A 27398-nucleotide genomic window follows, 5' to 3' on the forward strand; every position below is an offset into this window, starting at 1 on the left:
GATTCATGTTTTTCGTGACAATTCTTTGTGAACACCTATGCAATTCTAATATGGCTAATACGAGAGAATAAGTCATACAGTAGGAATTTGGCTTCGCCTTTCACCTTCTCTAAAGTTAAAAACCATGAAAGAAGCATCATGACAGTTTTTCTGTAACTGTGCTACAATACCATCCAAATAGACCTTCTATTCTTCTTCTTGCACCACTTCCGTGAAGAAGCAACTATCAAACACTGAAAAAAAAAAAAACCATAATATGCTTACCACATGCCACAACTAAAATAATCTCACAAATAGACATATCAAGATATCGATATTGATAGGTAGCCAAAAGAAAACCTAACAAAATTACCGAGAGGTGTAGCACCATCGTCACTCTGCAAAGTGGTGAGGAAAGGCATTCTACTGAAGATTTAGGTGAAATTTTAGAGGGATTTAATATTTTTTTTCCTAGAAATAGAGAAGCCTTTCGCTTTTCATCACCTTGTTTTCTCTTGTGATAAAATGAGATCCCCACGCGATTTCGTGAAGGGTGTGGGTAACAGACCTCGAGAATGAACTAAGGGCGGCACGATCAGCTTTGGATCTGAGAGTAGAGTGGCGGTAGCAGCTTTCGGATTTGGGAGAACGAAGGTGGCGGCAGCATTCAGATCTTGTTGGGGCAGTCCATCAGCAGTAGTGTTTGGATCTGGCTAGAGCATTGCGGCGTCAGCGCTCGGATCTGGCCGGCACAGCTTGATAGCTTTTGGATCTGGGAGAAAGAAGGCGGTAGCAGCGTTTGGATCTGCTTAGAGCAGGACGGCAGATGCAGATTTAAGTTCTAGGAGCACTACGGCGGCGATAGCGTTCAGATCTGGCTGGAATGGGGCGGGGGGCAACTTTAGGGTCTGGGAGCACGAAGGAAAATTAAAAACGAAGGACAAGGAGGAGATGACTCTACTTTCGAGACTGTACAACTTTTCATTAGGCGCCAAAATAAAAAAATTTCACAAATTTCCCCTTTTTTATTTACTTTTTCATAGCTCATTTTTAAAAATGCTATGCCCAAAAGCTATAAAAGTCATATTTCTGGTAGTGACTATTTCAAAAATAGTCGGGAATTGAATATTTAAAAAAATAAAAAACAATAGCGCCCAACAATTTATTAAAATATTGGTGTAAAGTCCACTATTAAACTTTTTTTCTAAAAATAGTCGTGAGTGGTAATTTAAAAAAATTAAGAAAAATTTTGACCGACTATATAATAAAATAGTCGGGAATAGAAATCTCTCCCTTCTATTTCAAAAATCGTCGGGAGTGGTAATATATAAAAACAAAATTTTACCCGACTATTAGGCAAAAGCGTTGGTAAGAGTAACTTCACCCAGTGTCGATAATAAAAGCGTCAAAAATATATTCCTTTCCAGATTATTTTAGTCAATAGTCGGCAGAGTCTCGACTATTATTCTTTAATTGGGAAAAAGATGTTTGCCCAGCGTCGAGAATAAAAGCGTTGGAAAAAACTCATAATTCTTGTAGTGTCGGCGATCGATTATGTGAATTTTCGTCATCTAGGTAACAGATCTTGAACGACGGCGCGAGGAAGATAATGAACTTTTGGTTTTTTGAAAAGAACATTGAAAACAGATGAGGAAGAAAGAAGTTCTCAAAATGGCGTGGTTTGATTTAATTTATTTTAATTGTAATTACCTACAATGAAAAAATGATTACTATATTAATATTATACTTGAACATTTCATAAAATCAGCTTATTTTGTTGGTGTTTGGTGTACACATGTGTCCATAAGCCTTAGTGGTCTTCAGCGTTCAATTCACACACCTAACTAAATAGGTTATCATTATATATATATATATTTTACAAAAAGAAATATCTACTGAGTTTTTATTTCTCATTTTATTGACTTGTTTCTATTTTCTTTTAAATAGTTACTATTAATATTCTTGAAAATTTAGACAAGAATCTAATAAAAAAACAAATTCTCAAAACTAACATTTAATTTTGGAAATTTCTATCTAAACTTCAAAGTTTTATGTTATAAAAATTTAAAGTTTCATGAACCTAACTAGTTCCAATTTAAACTCAAATTAATTCCTAACCATTCGATTAAGTTGATTACCTTTCATTCCAATAAAAAAAATCAGGGTATAATTTAAATGTGAATATTTTATTTACGGAATGCTTGGTGAAACTAGAATTAACTTATATTATTTTTTTATAAAAATATATTAATAGAGGGTTGAAAAAATAATTTAAATTCATAGGGCTCAAACTCGGAACCGAAGAGAGGAAGGGCACAATTACGCTAAGCTTACCACTATAACAAATACCATCTTCTACTTGTTTCATGGAGTATTTGGGAAAACTATTAAGCATAAATCTATACTCGATGCGACCGGACAATCCTGAAATAATTAATATCGTTAACGAAGCTGCAGTTTTTCCGACAGAAATGAAATGTGCTCAAAATCATTTGTTTTTTATGTCATACATTATCAAGATGACCTAGGTAATTGTCATGGAATACTTGAAATTTTTTTATTTTTATTAACAATTATAAAATGTCATAAAAGCCTGAAAATTTTCGTAAATTGTCGTTTTTTCCCGCCAAAATCATGCCTCCACCATTCGTGACAGTTTTCCACTATCATTGAAATTTCGATTTTCGCGACAGTTTTTAACTGTCATAAAACTTACAAAATCCGAAAAATAGCGTTTTTTTCCCTCCAAAAACGTGCCCCCATCATTTATGACAGTTTTTTTTTCATCCAAACTTTTTTACTGTTCACAACTGTCATGGAAGACCAACTTTCTACTAGTGAATGGTTGAATCCAAGATCAGCTATGGGTGAGAATTCAAGAGGAATTTATGATGATGACATGCTAACTTTGATCAACACGAAAATCTCAAATCTGGCGGACATGATGATGAAGAATATGTCTAATGCTGGAGCATCTATTGCCAGAGCAGGAGTTAGCAGTGTCCAAGCAATTTCATGCTCCTACTGTTAAGGAGAGAACCACTTTGATCTCTGCCCATGGAATCCTACAAATCAAAATAATTCTCACTCCAACATGTACAACTCGTGGTGGGGGCAACTCCCAAATTTTGGATGGGGAGGAAACCAATGTGGACAGGGTCAGTCAGGACAATATAATGCTCCAACATTCCAACAAGAAAACTTTTCCCTAGGATTTTTTGGAGTTTGAGCAACATCATCCTGCCAAGCAAGCTGCAAGTTCATCAAATTCTTTGGAAAGCCTGATTAAAGCTTACATGGCCAAGAATGAGGATACCATTCAAAATCAAGCTGCATTAATTCAGAGCCAAGCAGCGTCATTAAGGAATTTGGAAGTTCATATGGGGCAAGTTGTAGAAGAACTAAGAAAGCGACCGCATGAAGCTCTCTCGAGCGATACTGAGACACTCAAATTGGAGGAGAAAGAACAAACTGAAACAGTAATGAGTTGCAACACATTGCTTCCACCATATCCCACCCTTCTAGAGAAAGAAAGTGCTCAAGTCAATGCAGAAATTAAAATTGTGAGTCAAATTAAAGAAACTACAAATGAGCTGCAACATAAGAATATTCATAAGAGCATTGCTAGAGCATAGGTCAAAATTGAGCCAAATGAAGCATCAAGTTTGGGGATTGAAGAAAAGAAGGGAAATCAATTTGAAATGATATTTGAACCACATGAGTTGGAAGGGGAACAATTTAACCCAATGAAACCATTAAAGAAGGAAGCACCGAGGTTCGAATTTAAAATATTGCCACAACAATTTTATATCTGTGGAACAGTTCAAGCCAAGAGAGTTCTTCTGATGCTGATGATAGCCCCCAAGAAAAAGAAGAAAAAAAATGATATAGGGGGAAGTATTTTAATTTCCAAATCAATTTCATTCTTCTTATAGTTCGCGATGATTGAAATTCTTTGTTGTTGTTTCTATTTGCGATTTAATTGGCATTTAGGTAAGTTTTTGGTTTATTAGTAATTTATGCCTATTTTATTTCATGAAAGACTTAAAAGTAGAATGTAGAATTTAAATTCTATGGAAAGTAATAGGAAGCATGCTGAAGTAGTCATGATGTTGGAGCATCATCTTCGAACATAAAAGACTTAACTTGATTGAAGAATTTGAATAAAAATATGTTTGAAAAGGGGAGTTAATTTCCTCTTGCTGCTACTTAAAATTCCATTGCCTTTCAATTTTGTTTCGTACTTGTAATTCTTCGCAGATTTCATTTTTAGACGGTTAGTCTTCTAGGTTAACTACCCCCCCCCTTGTAAGAATATCCTCTTCTCGCCCTCCTTGCTTCAACTCTCGAGCCAAAACCTCTCTAAACTCCAATTCCCAATGTAAGAATATCCAATAGTCCCTCCAAACGGTGCTGTAATCTTTTATTTATGAGAGGACATCGCTACAGCACCATGGCACCATTAGTGAGCGCCATGGTGTTGTTCCATAATTGTGACGGACGCTCAAGTTCGTAGCGCCATGGCACTACAAGACAGCGTTGCGGCACTGTCATCACGGAAGAAGGTTCAAGCTTCGTCTGCGGGCACCATGGCACTGTGTAATGGCGCTGTGGCACTGCTTCATTCGGAATTTTGCTCCCAATTCTAACCTGCATGCGCCATGGCACTACATGATGACGCTGATGTGGCTGAATTAAGCTCTCCTTTTTGCTCTAATTTTCCTCTTAATTGATCATTTATGCTTCAATTCTTTCTAATGGCTCGATCCTATAAAAACATCAGTTATGCACGTAAATAAGCCATAAATGACCGAAATTGCTAAATATTTCCCACGTGAATGTTATGAAATGTGGTTTATAAAGTAAACTATCAAAATACCCCCAAACTTAGCTTTTTGCTTTTCCTCAAGCAAACAAAACTAGTTAATAACCACTTAATCCAAGTAGACAACTGACACCTAAATCACGTTCATCCTTGAACATCTCGTAACTCAACATACTAACTCTCTTTCCTATACCCTTTCAACATTTTAATCTCTAAAAATATCGGTAAGTCAATCACACATCCTACGAGATCATTCCAAATGACAATCAAGAGATTAAGCAGTGAAACATAAAATTTGAAAAAAAAAACTCTAGCATCTCATTAACTTCTTGAAATCAAAAGTAAATACTTGACACTCTCACAGGATTTCACTCAAATCTCTCAAAGTATTTTCAAGGTGTTTTAACTCTTAGAATCATAACAAATCACATTATTACCATAAGCTTGCAAGTGAATCAAATCTCTCATCTCAAATATGAATTAAATGCACAAAATCAAATGGACTTTGATAAAAGTTGTAACGTGGCTTAGGTAAAGGTGAGGTAGTAGGAATTTAAGAGGCTCAAAATCAAGACAAAGTAGATATTAGGTTGCATGCTAACTACATAACGTACTGAAGCCAATGAACAATTGACACGACCCGCCCTAAACACCTACTAACTATAGGACAAGTCGTGCCGACTACAGACCTTCAACCATCTACCAAGTCTATAGTCAACTTCTTTCTAAATTTCTAAAACTAATTTAGATTATTCTTCAATATATAAAACATAAAGTGTAACATAATTCATCACAAAAATAACTACTCGGCCACGACTCCTAAACATGTTGTACAATCACAAAAGGTACAACTATTCCAGTATAAGTCATTCTAGATGTACATACAAAATGATATGCAAATTCTGAGACGGTGAGTGGTAGAAACTGGTCGACAAGTCTCTATGAAACTCAGGTGCAGCCTGGAGGAGAAAAACAATGATAAACAGTGAGCTAGGAAGCTCAGTGAGTGGCATTTTAATAAGGAAATAATTTCGTAAAACTTCTTCCATAAAAATAACTGAGATTTAAACTCTTATAACAAACTTCTCTAAATTGAAATAATAAGCTTTCTCAGCCAAACTTTATATACTTTCTAAAAAAACACATTCTAAATACATATCAAATATCTTCTTTCAAGCCTAAAACAGATTAAGGAAACTCAACACCATATATGTATCCACATTCTATTCTGGTCTACTAGCGTAGAGTAATCTCAATGCGCACAGCAGAATAATTCTATTTCTGGTCCACTGGCATAGAGTAATCTCAATATACACAGCAGAATATTTCTCTCAACGCGCGGAGTAAAATGGTCCCAAAGACCTTCTATTTCTGGGTATACTATAGAAACACATTCACATAGCATATGGGTAATCACCTGGATACAACAATATGGTGGTTTGAAAACGATTCTCAGAAAATTCTCAATCTCGTAAATAGTTCTAAAAATTCTTTTTTCTTTCTTTTTAAGAAAATTTCTTTCACAAATCACTTCTAAACATATTTCTTTCTAATCATATTCAGTAAACACAATAGTTTCTCAGAAATTCTCAGCAAAAATAATCAAACATACGTAATATATATTTTTTTTCTTAAAGTTCTATAATAGATATCTTAAAATATTTAGTAAAATAACCACTCACAAATCCTATGAACGAGGTGAATTAGGTTGGTACGCTGCTCCAATTTCCGATCATCCTGAAATAATAACCAATGAAATTTCAATTCACACTCAATTTCCAATTTAAACTCTACAATTCTTCAAATTAAACCATAAATTTAATCAACAACCCCATTCTCTCTCTACCATCCAATTACACATCTTCCTCTCTCATCTTCCTTACAAGTGGGAGCCACAATACACAAATTCCCAACTTAGTTATTAACCATTGGTTATACCCCAACTTATTTCCAACCAAGCCCACTTCACGTTTTATTTTGCTTCAATGTCCAATCATTTTTTTTTCTTTTTTCTTTTTTTTTTTTGTTTAATCAACAACACCTAGTCTTTCTCTCTCCCCTACACTATTCACTTTCTTCTTCCCTAACCGTGGCTCTTCCCCTTCCATTTCTTCTCCCCTTTTGTTTTTCATGTAAATTCCACCTACCCACACACTCTATGTTCTGAAACCAACATACACAAGCAGAAACTAATCCATCAATACATATGTTCACAAAGAATCAGAAGTCCTCATTTTCTTCAACTAGTTCAAGAGGTTTCCTTAACTTAAAATCAAACCCACAAGCCAATCTTAACTTCTATTTCCTCAAAATTTTTCAAAAAAAAACAAGTTAAATTACCACTTTTCATTAACTATTGTTGTTGGCTCTTCAATTCCCACTCCAAAATGACCATCAACTTCTGATTTCAACCCCTTCTTCTTCAACTATCGAAACCCCCTGTTTTTCGTAACTCTCTCTCTTCGATTCAATTCTTTCTTTTCTTTTCCTTTCTTTCCCTTTCCTTTTCCTTTTCTTTTCTTTTTTATTTTTTTCCCTTTCCACGTGTTCCCTTCCACAACTCACACACAAGCCCTTTTTTTTTTCAATTTCCCAATTTTTTTATTTTTTTTCAAACTTACGAAAATACCCTTACAACAATGAATACAATGCACCATCGAACACTAACACTCCTAGAGAAATACAAGAATCTATTGCTCCTTGAAAGATAGTTCTCCAAATAATTTCGCTATCACTCAACAAAGAAGAAATATACCCTTATATACTTTTTTTTTCACTTTCTTTTCAACCGTACTTTTTTTTTCTTTCTCTTTTTTTTCAATAGCTTACAAAGTTGGCTTGAACCGAAACAAATTAGATCATGCAACTTTTCCTCCCTTGTCTTGATACAGGTAAAAAAATTTGGAGGATAATATTCGAAACAAGCCTCAAGGTTAATAAATGTGTAGGGAAATTAGGCTCAAAATATGGCTCTCTAAAGGAAGATATAACAAGGTAGGCTATTTAGAAGTCTCAAATTGTGGGTAAGCCTAAATTGCCCTTATCATATTAAGACACAAATTCAAACAAGTGGTCACAAAATGCATTCACGAGCAAGTTTAGAATAAATATGCCAAGTTCGATCACATTCAAGAATGAAAATGAGCAAGATGTAATGGATTGCTCTAAGGCTCAAAAGCTCACTGTGTAGGTAAATAGTGTCAAGTCAATAGCAATTTTCATTCAAGAATCCAACGAGAAACCATCATATAATTTTCGAGAAGGAAAACAAACAAACGGCCATACTTATCTATTTCATGCATAGGAAAGCTACTCAAAGATGTATTCATAACCCACCAAGTATTCAAGGATATTAATCAGAATTCAAGGTTTCAAAAAAGAAAACAACATATATGAATCAGAGTAAACACATCATCCAAAAATAGTTATTACAGACCAGATTCAAGCACCCCAAACCTAGATGTTACATTGTCCCAATGTAAAGAAAATAATAATGAAATTAAGAAATAGAGTCCGAACAAAATAATGACGGAGTAGAAGGAAACGGTCTTTGTGTTGGGTGTGTTGCCCTAAACTCGTAGTTTGTATTTTGTGTAAAAACAAATGTATATTCAATAAAGTTTTATTCAATAAATTTGTTGTTGAATTCATAGCATTGCATTGTCCAAAATCCAATAAACTAAACATCCGAGGTTATTTTAGTGTAACCGAGACAGTATATGTACTGGGTATATATTTGATATACTGGGTATATATTTGATATACCCCTGATATACGAGGTATATATTTGATATACCCTGATATACAAGTGGATAATGTCTCGTGAATAACCTAAAGGGTCTATAGTATATGGATAAGGCTGGGTACCTTATCCTAGCAACACTATGGATACGGCCCACTCTGTAAAGGTTACAGACGACTCGATCCAGGTCGTTCGTGTGGAGACATGCGAGTGGGGGTATCCTATACGATGAGTTTGTATAACACCGGACCACGAAATAGCCAATCTTTAGATGTAACACCGTTAACTAATAGATTGCTATTTCTTAGGATGACCAGACAACTCATTCTCAATCCTGAGTGAGTTATGGACTCCTGCCCGTGAGGGCTCGTTCTTTGATCTTTATGGGTGAGAGTGGCCCGAGTTGTCGACTCAATATTCCTACCATTTTGGGGACAAGACCGAGTGGGGAGCTGGGAACATAACTTCACAAGATGGAATTCACTCCTCTCCGACTTTAGGGGAGTAGATGAGTGTTCCCTTAAATGCTGACTCCGGGACTTGAACAAGGGGCCCCACCCTCTCATTGGCCCGAGAGGGACTTCCGGTTATTGGTCGGACCATAATCGGGTTGTTCATTAGAGGAGCAGTGGTATTTAAGGAGTAAGATGTAACTCAGGGGTAAAACGGTAATTTGACCCAACTTGAGTTACGAGCACTCGTGAAGGATTGACTCGTCATTAATAGTCGTATATCCATGGACACGAAAACATTCTGCAGTGAGAAGAGTGCAATTGCGGGTCTTTAGTAGAATGACCCGTAGTTAACGAATCTTGATTAACTCGATCAATGAGTTTGACCGATTAATCTTGCATCGTTGGAGCTTCTGATCTGTAGGTCCATTAGATCCCCTTGCTAGCTCATAACAGGTAAAACGAGGATAAGTTTTGGAAGAATTTGAATTATTCAATTTACTTAAGGGATTATATGTATATTGATACATTATAATATATAGTTAATTATAAATTAAAACTATATATTATGAGAGAAATTATTTGAATGAGATTCAAATAAAATTAATATGAATATGATTCATATTAAAACTATAGGTTAAAAATAATGTGCATAAGATGTACATTACAACTATAGGTTATGCGAGAGAAATGTTTTAGAATATGATTCTAATTTTATAAGAAATAATTAAGTGTTAATTATTTATTTGATTTATATATATATATATATATATATATTTATTAATTAATTATTAATTGGATTAATAATTAATTATATTTATTAATTAATATGATTAATTAATAAATTATAGATATATATATATTAATTATTATATATATTTATTATTATTATTAATTAATAATATTAATATATAATAATTAACTCCCCTGGAAAATTTCAGGGGAGTGGGCAGTTAAGTGACGTGGGGTAACTCCCCACGTCACTGTTTTTGTTCTTCCTTTTTTGCAGTTCTGCAAAAGATAGAGGAACAGAACAAAAAACACAGAACTCCCATTCTTCTCTCTCAATCGATCTCTCTCAAAAATCTCATCTTCTTCCAAACGAAACGCTCCCACAAGCTTGTTCTCGAAACCCAAGAGGATAGCAAGGAAGATTCGGTGGTGGTGTTCGGGTGGAAATCGTTGAAGAAAAGTTCTTCAAAGGTAATGGTTTTCCTCTGTATTTTCTTCTTAACGGTTTTGATTTTGTTTCTCAAATATCACGAACAACGGTCCGCTTCCGCTCCGGGATTCACATCCCTTCACCTTCTCCTTAGTGGATGAATCATGAAATTGTGGAAGTGGAGGAAGAGGTTGTGCTGATTGTTGAGCCTGAAAGCATTGAACAAGGTAGTCAAATTGCAGCCTCTGGTTCACTTGAAAGCGATGGAACTAGCTTGAAAGATGGCGAACTTCCTCCTCGAGTGATCGGGGAGCGTGCTGCTGTGGAGGAGGATCGGCATGGACCTCCGCCTCTTCTTCCGTTGGGCCTTCAATCTCCATAAAGGGGCTCCCACTCACAGATAGACAAAATGTAATTCTTGTCCATCACACTTTTGGGACCCAGTAATGTCTCCGTGGGGTCCCAAACAACACCAACCTTCTTACAAATGTCGGTTATCAACGTGGGGTGGGGAAGACAACTTGTCGTGCTACTACGTCAGACATGTTCAATACTCTACTTGATAATCCGTCCAACGTCGATAGACTTACCTGTGACAATGGCATATAGCAATATGACCCGTTCTTTGGTGACATCGCTCATGTGGGTCACCGGAAATAACTTTGAATAAATGAAATTATGTCATACCTTATTGTGAACACTAAGATTGGCAGATTTGAAGGTAATGGCTTCACCGTGCTACATTTTCCATTTAGCATTCGAGCAGCATAAACTACGGATGATCTGATCCATGTCAAGCTCCTCACTAACATACTGATTATAGTCGTCTCGATCAAAGTTGTGGAGCTCATAGAATTCATTAATAGTGACATTGTCGAAAGCCATGCTCTTTCCCCGAACAAAAGAAATATTGGACCCTTCCTGGATGTTAGCATAAAATTCTCAAACAAGGGGGACCACAGCTACATCGGGTTGCTGGACAAAATTGACCCACCTTCTAGATACAATATTCTCATACATGCTCTGTTGGTGGACCTCATCATACAGTAGGCCCCGTTCCTGAATAAGACTTTTATGGGCCACTACAGTCGAGAACCAAGTGGATGCCTTCTCACTAACAAATGTATTTCTATCATATGAACTAGAGGATGAGGAGGCACCACGTGCTCGTTTTGGAGCCATAATAGTACAAACAAGAAGACGAAAAAACGCCCTAAAAATTTACTGTCACTTCCAAAAAAAATTCCAACCCAAGAGCGAGAACCTCAATAAAGACAGCAACAACCAATAATCAGTGTATATATCGGCCCAAAACAACGAAATCTTACTTGGTTGGGAAGAACTTGTGGATTTGACAAAAACTCACACAACTTGAACACCTAAAATCGCTCTAATAGTGCATGTAAGCCTAAAATAGAGGGTAGAAATCGTGATTTGAGGATGAAATCGGCCAAAATAGAGAAAAAATTGAAGAAAAAATGAGTCAAAAGGGAGGGAGAGTGACGGAGGAGCGCTGCAGCGCTTAGGGTTCAAAAATAGGGGTTGAAATTTTTGGACAAAATCAGGGTTTAAAATCCCAGAAGTTGCGATAGCGCCATGGCGCTGTGCTCTCAGGAAACCTCTTGGGCCAGGGGCTGTAGCGTCCTTGTATGCGCCATGGCGCTTCCACATGTCCTACATGCGCGATTTTTTTTTAAACCCCTTTTTCCTACCTAAAGAAAGAAACAAAAGAAAAATAAGTTAGTAAAAATCCAAAAATAATGAAAAACAAAAATAAACAAAGGAAAGAAATATATGGGTTGCCTCTCAAAAAGCGTTTTATTTAAAGTCTGTAACTAGACGGGTCAACTATTGATCAATTTGGCTCATCCAAAAGAATTTTATCGAAACTTCTCTCTTCCGTGCAAAAATAATGTTTGAGTCGTTGCCCATTGACTTTGAAAGATCTTTCATCACTTGCTTCTAGTTCAATGGTGTCATGTGGGAAAACTGACTTTATCGTAAAAGGACTTGACCATCGAGATTTTAGTTTGCCAGGAAATAAACGTAATCGAGAATTACATAGAAAAAACCTGATGCCCGGGCTCAAAAGATCTATGTAGAATCATCTTATCATGCCACTTGTTGTTCTTTCTTTATAAAGCTTGGCATTTTCATAAGCCTGACAATGAAATTCCTCCATCTCATTAAGTTGCAAAAGGCGTTGCTCCTCAGCTTTTTGAAGATCAAAATTTAATTTCTTGATAGCCCAATAAGCTTTGTGTTCCAATTCCACCGGATGGTGACAAGCTTTCCCAAACACCAATCGATATGGTGACATACCAATTGAAGTTTTGAAAGCTGTTCTGTAAGCCTATAGTGCATCGTCCAACTTCAAAGCTCAATCCTATAGGTTTATTTTGACTATTTTCTCCAAGATCGGCTTGATTTCCATGTTAGACGTTTCGGCTTGACCATTAGTTTGAGGATGATAAGCAAAAGAAATTTTATGTTTAACTTCATACCTGGTGATCATCGAATTAAACAATTTATTACAGAAATGTGAGCCTTCATCATTAATAATAGCGCGTGGAGTGCCAGATCAAGTAAAAATATTCTTATGCAGAAATTGTAACACTACATGTGCATCATTCTTTTTCATGGCCACAACTTCGACCCATTTAGAAACATAATCAACAGTTAATAAAATATATAGATACCCAAGTGAAGAAGGAAAGGGACCCATGAAATCTATACCCCAAACATCAAATAATTCTACCTCTAAAATAGCAGTTAAGGACATTTCGTGACGTTGAGAAATATTACATGTTCGTTGGCACCTATCACAAGTCTTTACAAAAGTATAACAATCCCTAATGATGGCAGGCCAATAAAAACCAGATTACAATACCTTAGCAGCAGTACGAGTAGGTCCAAAGTGACCGCGATAAGGTGAGGAGTGACATTCATGCAAAATATTATTAATTTCCTCAGTTGGTACGCACCTTCAAATGATTTGGTCAGAACAAATCTTGAAAAGTAACGGTTCATCCCACAGGTAATGGTTTACATCATGCAAGAATTTTTTCCTTTGTTGAGAGTTGAGATCCGGTGGTAGCACTCCTTCTGCAAGAAAATTAACAAAGTCAGCAAACAAAGGAATACTAGACTCTACCTGATACAAATTCTCATAAAGAAAATTTTTTGTAATGGGAAATGTTTTGGGATTGTCCTGTTCTATCCTTGACAAGTGATCAGCTACCACATTTCACAACCCCTCCTATCTTTAATCTCAAAATCAAACTCCTGCAAAAGAAGAATCCATCGAATTAGGCGAGGTTTTGCATCCTTCTTATCAAATAAATATCGAAGAGTTGCATGGTTAGTATGCCCAATCACTTGAGTGCCTAACAAATATGGCCTAAATTTATCAAAAGCAAAAACTACAGCAAGCATCTCATTTTCTGTGGTAGTGTAATTTTGGTGTGCACTGTCAAGAGTCTTGCTTGCATAATAAATTGCTCTGAAAAATTTATCTCGTCTCTGGCCCAAAACTGCTCCAACAACATAGTCACTAGCATCACACATAATCTCAAAAGGTTGACTCCGATCAGGAACTACAATAACAGGTGCAAAAGTTAGTTTCTCTTTTAACATATTAAATGCTTTACAATCATCAGTAAAGAGAAAAAGAGCGTCTTTTTCAAGAAGATTACATAAAGGTTTTACAACTTTTGAAAAATATTTAATAAAGCGCCTGTAAAATCCTGCATGTCCTAAAAAACTCCTAACTCCTTTCACATTTGTCGGGGGATGATGTTGTTCGATTGCTGAGATTTTAGCCCTATCAACTTTCAATCCCTTCTCATAAACTTTATGCCCCAAAACTATACTTTCTATGACCATAAAATGACATTTTCCCCAATTTAGAACAAGGTTAGTTTCTTGACAACGCTACAAAACACGAGAAAGATTATGGAGGCAAATGTCAAATGAAGAACCAAAAACAAAAAATCATCCATAACAACCTCCATGATGTCCTCAACCATATCAGCAAAAATAGCCATCATGCATCGCTGAAATGTAGCAGGTGCGTTACACAACCCAAATGGCATTCGCCTGAAGGCAAATGTACTATAAGGACATGTGAATGTCGTCTTCTCTTGGTCCTCCGGAGCAATCGCAATCTGATTATAACCTGAATAACCATCAAGAAAACAATAGTAAGGATAACCTGCTAATCTATCAAGTATCTGATCAATAAAAGGGAGAGGAAAGTGATCTTTTCTGGTGGCCTTATTTAATTTTTTGTAGTCAATGCACACTCGCCACCCAGTTACCGTCCTTGTAGAGATGAGTTCATTTTTTTCATTTTTTATTACCGTTATCCCTCCTTTCTTCAGCACAACCTGCACAGGACTCATCTAAGAACTGTCAAATATTGCATAAATAATCTCTGCCTTAAGGAGTTTTAAAACTTAAGCTTTTACCACATCCTTCATGGCCGGATTTAATCCCCTCTGATGCTCAACTGATGGTCGAAAAGTATCCTCCATTAAAATTTTATGCATAACTATCGAATGACTAATACATTTTATATCAGCAATGGACCACCCTAAAGCAGATTTATGAGTGTACAAAATTCTCTACAATTTTTCCTCTTCTACTTGGCTCAAGGAAGTGGATATAATAACAGGAAAAGTAGAAGGCTCACTAAGAAAAGCATATCGAAGACGAGCAAGTAATTATTTCAATTCAAGCGCAGGAGCTTTCACAGGTTCATCAATTTTTTCATTAAGCTTCATCACATCAACTTTAACATTTTTATCATGAATAATTGGTAAATGATTAAGATCATCATGATAAAAAGAAACCTCCTGATCTAATTCCCCTAATTTCTCAATATCATAACCAAGCATGCATTTTTCAAGGAGATCAACATATGAAACAAAAGCTCTAATTTCAGCCACAGTTACATCAATAATATCTGTCCTATGACACGTACTTACCTCCGGGGATACTTCATGGCACGAGATATGTCAAACACAACTGCCTATTCATTAACTCTCAAAGTCAACTTACCTAATTGCACATCTATCACAGCACGTCCAGTAGTCAGGAAAGGTCGTCCCAAAATTATAGGAATCTCTGAATCTTCTTCCATGTTCAAGACTACAAAATCGGCAGGGAAAATGAATTTGTCAACTTTGACTAGAACATCTTCAATAATACCCCTGGGATAAGTGATAGATCTATCAGCTAGCTGTAAAGATATTGTAGTTGGTTGCACCTCTCCAAGACCAAGTTTTCTGAAAACAGATAGAGGCATCAAATTAATACTGGCACCAAGATCACATAAAGCCTTATTAAACGATGAACTACCAATAGTACAAGGAATAGTAAAACTCCCTAAATCTTTTAATTTATGTGGTAGCTTTCGCTGAAGGATCGCACTGCACTCCTCAATGAGATTCACCATTTCATAAGCCTCCAATTTTCTTTTTCTAGTCATAATGTCCTTCATAAACCTCACATAATTTGGCATTTGTTCAAGTGCATGTGCAAACGGAATATTAATATGAAGTTTCTTAGAAATTTCTAAAAATTTAGCAAATTGAGCGTTTATCTTTTTCTTTTGAAAACGTTGAGGATAAGGTAAAGAGTTAGGAGGACTAGAAGTAATAGAACTAGTGGGCTTGTCAGTCTGTAGTGCATGAGTGGCCCCCTTTACAACTTTCTCCTTTTTTTCCTATTCCTCAGTTGTGATAACTGGTTCTTCAATTTCTTCTGTTCAGGCTCCTGAAGTACATCCTTTTCACTTCTTAAAGTAACGGCTTTGCAATGTTCTCATGGGTTAACTTTAGTGTCACTTGGAAACTTCCCTTTCTGCATAGTGTTCAAGGTGGATGCTATTTGCCTTATATGAACCTCCATATTCTTGATGGCAGTTGCAATTGTGTTTCCTTCTAATTTAACCTCCATGCCTTGTACCTGATTTTCAATCTGACTAGCTCGACTCTTGGACTCATTGATGAAAGCCCCAAGTAAATCCTCAAGAGATGATTTCTTTTCAACTGGCTGAGATGTAAAACCTGGTGGAAGTTGCATAACATTCTTGTTGTTAGTATATGAAAAGTTTTCATGATTCCTCAATCCTGGGTGATAGTGCGTTGGCAGTGAATTCTATTGCTGATTCCCCTTGTAGCCAAAATTTCTATTATCGACATACTAAGTTTGCTCGATGGTTGGCTCCTCATAGTAAGAATATGTATCTGCTGCTGCCACCAACTCATTTGAATGCGAAGTTCTTGGTCTTGAAAGTTTAGACACAACAGTAGTCAGAGCTTGAACTTGAGCTTTTAGGGAACTTACCTCGTCGATTTCATAGATTCTAGCAACTCTTTTGGCATTCGATCTCTCATGGGGCCATTGAAAGCTATTGGCCGCCATATTCTCCAGTAAGATGTAAGCATTCTCTAGTGTTTTGGATAGTAATATGCCTCCAGCTGCAACATCCAGTATAGTTCTTATTTGTCCATTTAGTCCATTGTAAAACATTTGAATCTACAGCCAATCCGGATATCCATGTTGTGGGCATTTCCTCAAAAGCTCCTTGTACCTCTCCCAGGACTCAAATAGTTGCTCATAATCGTATTGCCTGAATGATACAATCTCTGTTCTAAGCTGAGCTGTCTTGGCAGGTGGGAAAAATTTTGTGAGAAACGTCTGAACCATCTCCTGCCAAGAATTAACACTACCTGGTGGTAAGGATTTCAACCAATCTATCGCCTTATCCTGCAAAGAAAAAGGGAAAAGGTGTAAGCGAGTAGCATCATCAGTTACTCCGTTCATCTTCATAACTCACAGTACCACAAACATCTACAAGCAGACAATTAAACATGCCAAGATTGAATATACAATTAATCTATAAGTCAAGAAATCATTAATCATAACCATCTCTCCTGAGCACAATTAATTCTCACATTTGTTAAGAAACCAATATCCCTATCTAGTTTCATCAACAAGCAAGGCCTTAAGTCTTGTTCTTTTAACAACCTCTAAAGAAATTCTAAATCTCTACTTAGAACTACCACAGTCATGCATTCAAGTTCCAATCTAAACCACTTTTCCCAAGCGTAAGATTCAAATTTAACATCAATTAATCCATGATCAAGAGATTAAAAGCATCAAGCAAATAAATGTACAAATAGATTAAGAATATATCAATCAAGACAATTTTTTAATAAATCCAACTTATAAATTCAGCGGCTACATCAATCCCCATAACAAGAAATTTAGTTGCTCATGTTCATTAAAATACAACAAAATCCCACTGAGAATTTCATAATAAATCTAGAAAAGATAAGGGAAAGGAGAGAAAATAAAGTAATTGTGTCGATTGACCATCCCCGACTCAATCTCCACGATCATGAGCCTTCGAAAATCGTCTCATCGCCTTCCTTGCTTCAACTCTCGAGCGAAAGCCTCTAAAAGCTCCAATTCCCAATGTAAGAATGTCCAAAAGTCCCTCCAAACAGCGCTGTAATCTTTTATTTATGAGAGGGCATCGCTACAGTGCCATGGCGCCATTAGTGAGCGCCATGGCATTGTCCCAGAATTGTGACGGACGCGCAAGTTTGTAGCGCCATGGTGCTACAAGACAGCGTTGCGGCGCTGTCATCACGGAAGAAGGCTCCAACTTCATCTGCAGGCGCCATGGCGCTACATGATGGCGCTGCGATGCTGATGTGGCTGAATTAAGCTCTCCTTTTTGCTCTAATTTTCCTCTTAATTGATCATTTATGCTTCAATTCTTTCTAATGGCTCGATGCTGTAAAAACATCAATTTTGCACGTAAATAAGCCATAAAGATCGAAAATTGCTAACTAATTCTCACCTGAATGTCACGAAATGTGGTTTATAAAGTACACTATCAACTCTCACATCCAAACAATAGTGAGCTCCACTAATGGACATCAAAAGGGTAAAGATGGAAATGAGCTTTATTCATGGTGCCAAGTGAAAACACGAGAAGAAGATGAAGAAACATTTTAGTAATAAATTTTATTATTTTAAAATTGTTATTTCTCTTTTTTCAAGCTTCATATTTTTTAACCAATGATATGACATTTAATTATTAAATTTAGGTGTTTATTTTTAAAATTAATTATGTCACTTATAGTTGGGGGTAGTATAGTCTTTTAGCTTTCATTTGAGATTAGGGATCTAATATTGTGAATAGAACGTTTTAGTGCATAATGAATTTGAGGGTTTTAGCGTGATGACAAGAGTTCATCATTTTTGTAATTTTTGATCTAGGTTACAAGCCCGGAATATTGAAACTAGGTTTGATCAACCTTCTTGTGGAGTGTTCAATCTTGATTAGGAAACTAGTTCTCCTTACCTCTTGGTCTTCGATCATCAAGGTAATCCTTCATCTAATATTTCCCTTAGGATTGTGCTATTTGATTTGAGGTATTAGGTATTGACAGTGAGAAGTCCTCCTTAAGTGAAGGGTTTTTATCTACGATTCCGTAGGAGTTCACATCACGATGTCCTTGATTTTAGCAACGAAATCGCCTTCAATTTCTCTCTCATCTGTCTCTCTAACCCAACACCCTCCGCGTGAGGTTTATCGGGAAAATCGTAAACGAGATTATCTTCATGGCGCAAATCGCTAGAGCTTTAAACGACACCATTCTGGATTTTGAAGAAGCGATTACTTTACTTTCTTGGATAAAATATTTGAGCATTTCGGCCAATTAGAGTACATGGTCTGTTTGGTGGAAAGGAAAATTAGGGAAACACAGAGTCGTCGCGATTGAAGTAGCTTCAAGAACATAACAATTTAGAAATGAAGAAATTCAAAGTGAATGAGAAGAGAATTGAGTGGGAACTGAGAAGCATAAGATTTATATAAATGGACTTTGAAAGGGGAAAGCGAGAGGTAGCTTCAGAGGTGGAGTGAAAAAGGTAGGATTTTGTTGGATTCAGTCGTGTCTAGTTACATATTCACCTTGAACAAGAAAATTGGCAATAAACTATACGAACGAGATAAAATGACTGGGGAAATCACAACCATTTCCCATTGACTCTAATGTGGCTCAGTTGTGACTAGTTAGAGCCACGTAGTGTATGACCGCGATTTCACGAAAATCACGTTTGCTCCATGCAATTTAGGGCGAATTTACGTTGGAGTTTATCTTCCTCGACATATTTTTTCCCACGAACTATATGTGGCACTTTCAAAATCCATCTCTATGGCAACAAAAAAGATATTGATAAAAAACAAAGAATAATTTGACAAACAAATATGGTACATAAGAATTAGTTAGATTACAAAACATAAAGTAATAATATAAATTTAAAAAAATGATAATTATAAGTATTATATAAAATAAAAACAATTAATACATTAATAAAGTATTACAATTAATATAAATAAAATAAAATACATAATTATTATTAATAATATTTCATCAAATTATTTGAAAATTAAAATGATTTCAATTAAAAATGTAAGAAAAAACTAAACTCTAGTAATAAATAGAAAATAATCTTAAAAATATTATTTCAGGTTTACATTTAAATTAAAATAAAGCTAATTAATATATGAATAGAAATTAAAATGTTACGTTAGGACATCATAAATTTTTTCTATTGGCAAAATCTCGAATCTCACTCTCACAATTATATGCTATCTTAAAAATTTTATGATTTAAAATAAATATGATGTTAATTACATCAAAACTAAATTAAAAAAAAAAAGAAAGTTTAAGAATAATGTAATTTAAAAAATAAATTATTAAAATAATGTATATTTAAAAGTAATAACAAAATAAACGTAGTATAAATAAAAAATTACAAAATTAAGTTATACATTCAAACTATTGACAAAAATAGGTTAGGTGCTAGTCAAAGTCAAAAATCGCATACAATGAATGCGATTTAGGTGCCAACATGACATAGATGAGGTGGACCTCGAAGAATGAGTCAGCAAGGAAATCGCATACATTATTCGCGACTTTTCATTTATAGAAGTCGCGTACATTGTATGCAATTTCTATTTATGGAAAGTCGCGTACAATGAACGCGATTTTCATTTAAAATATTTATATATTTATTTATGTAATTTTTTATTTATTTTACAAATAAAATATTTTATTTTATTAGTATTTTATTTATTTTCTATTTTCTATATAGTTTTTATTTATTTTACCTATAAAATATAATTTATTTTATTATAAGTAAAAGTATACGTTCATCTAGAACATATTTTTTCAATAAATCTTAGATCATACTAAACATTACAATAATTTATATAAAAAGAATCACATGTACGTAACGGCAACATATAATTGAAAATAACAAGAAGTTAAAAGAGAAAACGAAATTAAAAAAGAAAAAGTTAAAAAACGTTGGAAGAGTAAAAATTGAAAATAAAAAGAAGTTAATAGCGAAAATGAAATAAAAAAAAGGTTAAAAGAGAAATTGGAATAGAAAAACATCATTATGACCAATGCTGCACAATCCTTACTATTAAAACAAATGCCAAAATAATATATATACCATATATAACTCGCAGCAAATGCATGCGATTTCCATCTCAACACGTGGCATCCCTAAAGCCATGTCACACAGAAGTCGCGGCCAATGACGGTGACTTTCACAAAATCGCGGTCATTGGCTGCGATTTCAGCTTGCAAACAACTATTTCGTCTAAAATCGCAGCCATTAAATGCGATTTACCTGAAATCGCATCCAATGGCTGCGATTTCACTACCCTACTTTTGAAAATACTTTCAAACCTACGTTATTGTGTCATGTTATTGTGTCATGTGTTTTTTAAAAAACATTATTTAAAAAAAATCTCATATAAAATAAAAATATTTAAAAACTAAATATAATTATATTATAATAATATAAAACTAATATTAATTTATTTTAAAAACATAATTTTACTTAAAGTTCAAACCCCCACCCCACAATGTTGTACTAAAAAAAATAATATTCCACTAAAATTATTCAAAACTTCAAATAATAAAAAAGAATACATGTGTTGGTGAAACATTAATCTATAGTCTATATAAAAGGTGGGATGATGAGAAACTTCTATATACCATTTTTGCTATATAAAAGGTGGGATGATGAGAAACTTCTATATACCATTTTTGCTATATAAAAGGTGGGATGAGGAGAAACTTCTATATAGCATTTTTGCCCTCTCATTATAACTCTCTTCACTTTTCTTTTGATGGCAATTGTGTCATTTAAATACAAACTTTCTCTCCCTCAATTTATCTCTTCTCTCCATCACGATCTCATCCCTCTAAATTCCCATATTTCTCTTACTAATCTTCTCTCTCTTAATTATTCTTTCATTAACTTTATCTTTCTCATTGATTTTTTTTAACTCTTTTCATCTACCACATACCCTCCCCCATCCTTTCATCTTCCTAACCCCCTTCCAATTATCACATACCCTCCCCCAATCCTTTCATCTTCCTAATCCCCTTCCATTCCATATATAAATATGTGTCCTCTCTTTCCCATGCCAACCAAAAATCAAGAGATGGTGGATGGAACAAAGTGAAAAATTTTCCAAGTGGTGTGAAGGTATGAAAATTACTCTCTTGTTTTAGCAACGACAACAACAATGCACATATGTGTGATCGAGAGGAGAATTGATAGTGAAGAGAAACCAAATTAAAGCTGAGTTGATGGCATCGGTTCACTTTCCCCAAATTTATCATTGTTCAGGTTGAAAGAAATTCCAGAGTACGATGTGTCGAGATGGTGGTCGATGAAATCGAGATAAAGCAAAATTCAATTATTCTCATAATTTGGATAATAAGAATGCTTATGAGTTTGATTTTTATTTATTTATTTTTTAAACTGATGCTTTTGATTTATATATGTGAAATGTTGTAATTATTTTTACAAAGTTAGGGCAAACAAACAATTTTTATCCCGCTCAATATCATTAGGTTGGACCTTTTAGGGTTTACTCTTTCTCTCACTCTTACCTTTCTTTTTCATATATTCTAGAATGAACAAACTCAATGATTTAACGTCACACAATTTAACAAAGATAAAATGTAATATAATAATTTATAATCAAGAAAATTAGAGGTAAATTAAGAACGTTCATTCATTAAAAAAAAAAAACTTGCACGTTGGTGCTTTTTCATCTTTCTTACACTTCAAATTTGTACTTACTTTTCATGCTAATATTTCATCATCTTCTTTTATTACAACAATATCATATCTTGAATTTATATTTATATATAATAACTTTCTTTCTTTAAAATGATAATATTATAAACTTAAAAAACACTATTTATTTTACTTTAATTTAGAACTACAAGATTCTACGTGCAACGCACGTGTTTCTTACTAGTATAATAAAAATAGTCTAAATAGATAAGGTTTTTTAATTTGAACTCGTAATCTTTTATTAGAGAAAAGTGCCAATTATCACTTAACTAACCTCTTTTATTGGATATTTTATAGGATTAAATAAAAATTGTGATAATTATATATAATTTTTTTTCATTTTTTTCGCCTCATCATATCGAATCTTGGGATTTTTTTTTCTTTTTTAGTACAACAATTCGCAGATACGAGGACAATAATACATGACCATTACCGCTAGCTATACCGTGAATATCAACTATTTTTTTTTTGGGTAAATTGCACAAACCACCCATAAAGTATGATGATCGTTACAATTACACCCTCAAACTTTCAATTGTAAAACTTAAACCTTTAAACCTTTACGAATGAAAAAATTGCACCCATAAACTTTCAAACCTAAAATTTCAACCCTCAAACTTTAACAAAGTGAAAAAAATTGTACCTTAAACTTTCAATTTTAAAAAATTAAACTCTTACATTTTTTTTAAACAAAAGAAAAGATAAATTTATTTTTATTCTCTTTTCTTTTTTCTACTCTCTCTTCCTGGATTTTCCTCTCCACTCTCTCATAGAGAACTTGTGTTTATCCTTCCCCTTTCTTGCAGTATATAGAAAATTGTTGCCCTGTATGATCTTCCCAATTCCCGCAACAAATTCTCCAATTCCAAATTCCAGCATGCCGTTAACCAAAATTCTCTCCCCATCGTTACCATGGCCCCTAAGAACACGAGTTATAGAAACTTTTTTTAGTCTGTTTCAAGAGACCGATAAATCGGTCATGTTTTTCAATTTCTTTTAAGGGGCAACTTGAGATATGGCAAAAAAAGTTAGGAAAATAAGCAAAATAACAATAAGGTTTGGGTTTTTCAAATATAGAATTTCTTTTGCAAAAAATTGGAGGCCCACGTTCTAAATTACAAATATATCCTACAGGCCCGAACCAACAATAAATTACTTCTGATTGACTTCTGATATACTAATAATTGACAGATATACTCCTGATATATATGTGATATATGTTTGATATACATATGGTATGAAATTGATTTACTTCTAATATAACTATGATATCTACTACTATATGTGACATATAATTGATTGACTTCTGATATACTATTTATTTACTTATGATATAACTATGACTGACAGACTCCTGATATAACTATGATTGACAGATATACTCCTGATATATATGTGATATGTGTTTCATATATATTTGACATGAAATTGATTTACTTTTAATATAACTATGATATATACTACTATAGGTGATATAGAACTGATTGACTTTTGATATACTATTGATTTACTTATGATATAACTATGATTGACAGATATACTCCTCATATATATGTGATATATGTTTGATATACATATGATATGAAATTGATTTACTTCTGATATAACTATGATATCTACTACTATAGGTGATATAGAACCGATTGACTTCTTGTATACTATTGATTTACTTCTGATATAACTATGATTAACCTATATACTCTTGATATATATGTGATATATGTTTGATATACATATGATGTGAAATTGATGTACTTCTTATATAACTATGATATCTACCAATTATTTAGAACATATTACCTCTAATATATGTTTTATGATACACTACTAATATATGAAATAAATTTTTTTTTTCAGATAAAAGCAATGGTACAAACACGAAAAATAAAATAAAAAACATCGTCGAAAATGTTGATGTCGTTCGTCCCAAAAGACAACAGAAACTAAAGCCAAAACTGTTGTCTATGGAAAAACGGAAATCTTCAAAGATAGTATCTTCGAAAACACGACAATCACTAAGAACGAAGATTGATGTCCCAAGATTTTACCTAAAGATTATACAAAAATGAAACTTACGATTTTCTAGACTGTTGGAACTTATGCTTCTGGAACTTTAATTCTTCTTTTATAGAATTTTAAGAATGACATTGTTAGTCTACTTTTAGTTTATGCTACTGGTTCGGTTTGATGTTTAAACCTTTAAGTTTTTGGTTGAAGGACTTTGCTGCTGATTTGATGTTGATATTGATACCCAAGAATGATATTTAAACCTTTTAAGAATGACATTGTTGCTGCTTTCATTTTGATCTTTAAAACTTTAAATAAAACTTAATTGTACTATTGATATATGTACAATGTATACTTGATATATCACTGATATATTATTGATATACAAAAAAACCCTAAGTTTCTATTTACTTCTAATTTCTAATTGATTTCTCATTCATAGTAATTTCAAAAATCACCATTGACATTCACATTGACGTTCATTTCAAGTTTTATTTCTCATTTTCAATAAGTATCAAATTTTTTTCTCATTTTCCATGCACGCCAATACCTACTAATTTTTAATTGATCAAAAAAATACAAGACAAAGGGTTAAAGCAGGTAAAATAATAATTTACTATTATACAACTGATATAGAACTGATTGACTTTTGATATACTATTGATTTACTTCTGATATACTAATGTTGTCAGATATACTCCTGATATATATGTGATATATGTTTGATATATAATAACGAAGCGATAACTGAAAAGGGTAATTTGGGAATACTGAAAATTTTAAAATTAGGATTTTCAAAAAAATGCTATAGGCATGCTATTTTGTTAAATATAGAAAACTTATATGCTACCCATTACAAATCTCCTTCTTTCTTTTAAAGGGTGAGTAAGTACAACCGCTCTGTTGGAAGAAGAAAGGGTTTAGAGCTGAAATTTTCTACGAGAGCTCTGGGGACGTGTTCAAGAAGCTGGAGAGGAAGAAAGTTCTAAACAATATAGAAAAATCGGAGGAGCTAGAGTTTATGCTCTCTTCGATTGAGAAACTGAGGTTTTTTTTCAAAACGGAGGAACTAGCTTACGCTCTCTTGCCGTCTTCGTTGAAGAATATGTGGTGGAGGTAGATAGAGATTGTAGAGAGTGAAAGAAGAAACCAACCAGTTTTCTAGAGAGAGTAAGTAGAGAGGACGACAACAAGGAGAGAGAGAGGAAATAAATTTTATTTTTTCATTTATGAGAAAGTTTAGTTTAATTTTTTAAAATTGAAATTGATCGGTTCAATTTTTTCACTTTTAAAAGTGGAAGGGTTCAATTTTTATCATGGAAAGTTTGTGGGTGTAATCGCAAGAAGTATGTGATACTTCAAGTGATTTATACCATTTACCCTTTTTTTTTTAATTAAAAACAACAAATACCAACTGGGGAAATTGGCATGGATAACCTAAAAAAGTTTGTTGTTTGCTCAACTGACCTCAATTAAAAAATTTGACTCAACTGACCCAATTTAATATTTTTAATAGAATATTGAAGGATTAAATTACTATTTTAGCCTCAATCTGGAATGTAAGTGAAGTCGCAAACGAATTAACACGAAAGGAAATTAATGGGCAGGTTCGACCGTGGTTTTGATCGTGGTTATTGTTAGTTCGACCTTGGTTAGTAGAAAAGTAACACAAATTTTTTGCTTCACCACGACCGTGAACTATAGGACCTCGGCCGTGGTGTTAATGAAAGGCAACTAATGGGCTAGGTTGGACCGTGGTTAAAATGAATGCTTGACCACGGCCGTGAAAACTAGTACCACGACCGTGGTATTCATGAAAGACAACTAATGGGCTAGGTTGGACCGTGGTTAAATTGTTTGCTTGACCACGACCATGAAAAAGAGTGCCACGGCCGTTAATTTAATGACCATTATACCCTTCAGTTCAAATTCAAACTGTTCGTATCTCTCATTCCATCTTCTTTTTTGTTCTTCCGTTTTCGTTTTCGTTTTCGCCCATTCGATTTACACTCCCTCAATTTCCTCTGTTTCACTCTCTACTAGTCAATATCGTGCTCCGAATCGCTTTCCATATCCGAAACTTTGATGTTAGAACATTTTATTTCGTATTTGCGTCTCTTTTATGGGAAGAAAATAATTTTTTTTACTTATATTTGCGATTTTTTTCGTTATTCGTCCATTAATTCCTTCCATGGCAGCCTATTTAGTATTTTCGGTACTTGTAGGGCTCGAAATCGGCGTTTTTTGTTTATGATTTACGTTTGTGGTTGAAATTTTGATTTAGGGCTTCGAGGTTTCTGTTTTCGGTTGTGTTTGCGTGGGTTTGTGTGGGCTGAACGTTTTTTGCTGCGTTTGTTATTGTTGTGTGGGTTTTCTACAGTGGAAAAAGGAAGGTTTAATGGGCGCGTTAACGGCCGTGGTTCAACGCAAATTTCATGGGCGTGGTTAAAATGATTGCTTGACCACGGCCATGAAAAAGAGTACCACGGCATTGGTTCTGTCCAAATTCACCGTCGTACCACGGCCATGGTCGTGACCTTGAAATTTGACAGAATCAATATCCTTCTTGAATTTGCACTACCTAGGCCAGGGTAAGCCCATGAATTTGGACAGATTATGTTGTTTTTGGGTTTTCATATGTTCCTTTCTATGTTTGGGTTTTCATCCATTCCTTTCATTTGTTCCTTTCTTTGTTTGGGTTCTGGCTTGCTGAATAATGTATTTGTATTTCAGGTTTATAAAATGGACCATGGTCGTCAGCCGATCAAGGTTATCTGTATGCAATCGACCTAAAACCACGGCCGTTAATCATAAAACCATTGACCACGGCCATTAAACGAATAAACACGGCCATGAATCATTGACTTACGTAACTTCTTTTACCCACAAAAATACTGACAAAAATTCAGAAATTTCATTTACTCTAACTAAATACATCATATTCTAGACGAATCGAAAACAATATTATGAACCAATAAAAAACTAACCTCGTTCAAAGTGTCAGAGATGAAAAATTGACTTCCTTTGATGGATTCA

The 27398-nt window shown here is 34.4% G+C and overlaps 1 long non-coding RNA gene and 2 pseudogenes across 1 annotated transcript; 1 reads left to right on the plus strand and 2 right to left on the minus strand.

The window, feature by feature from the left end:
• The window catches only part of LOC148208285 (disease resistance protein RPV1-like), a 121082-nt pseudogene that overhangs the window by 12079 nt on the left and 81605 nt on the right, over nt 1-27398 (plus strand).
• On the minus strand, nt 5401-7511 carry LOC148208287 (uncharacterized). The gene is made up of 3 exons (XR_015788829.1): nt 7145-7511; nt 6487-6541; nt 5401-5763 (listed from the first exon to the last, which is right to left on the minus strand). It is a non-coding gene; the product is annotated as an uncharacterized LOC148208287 (long non-coding RNA).
• LOC148208288 (uncharacterized) lies at nt 16368-16991 on the minus strand (annotated as a pseudogene).

Source organism: Momordica charantia (assembly GCF_013281855.1).
Source record: "Momordica charantia cultivar OHB3-1 chromosome 11 unlocalized genomic scaffold, Mcharantia_2.0 BLBB01000011.1, whole genome shotgun sequence".
NCBI classification, from domain to species: Eukaryota; Viridiplantae; Streptophyta; class Magnoliopsida; order Cucurbitales; family Cucurbitaceae; genus Momordica; species Momordica charantia.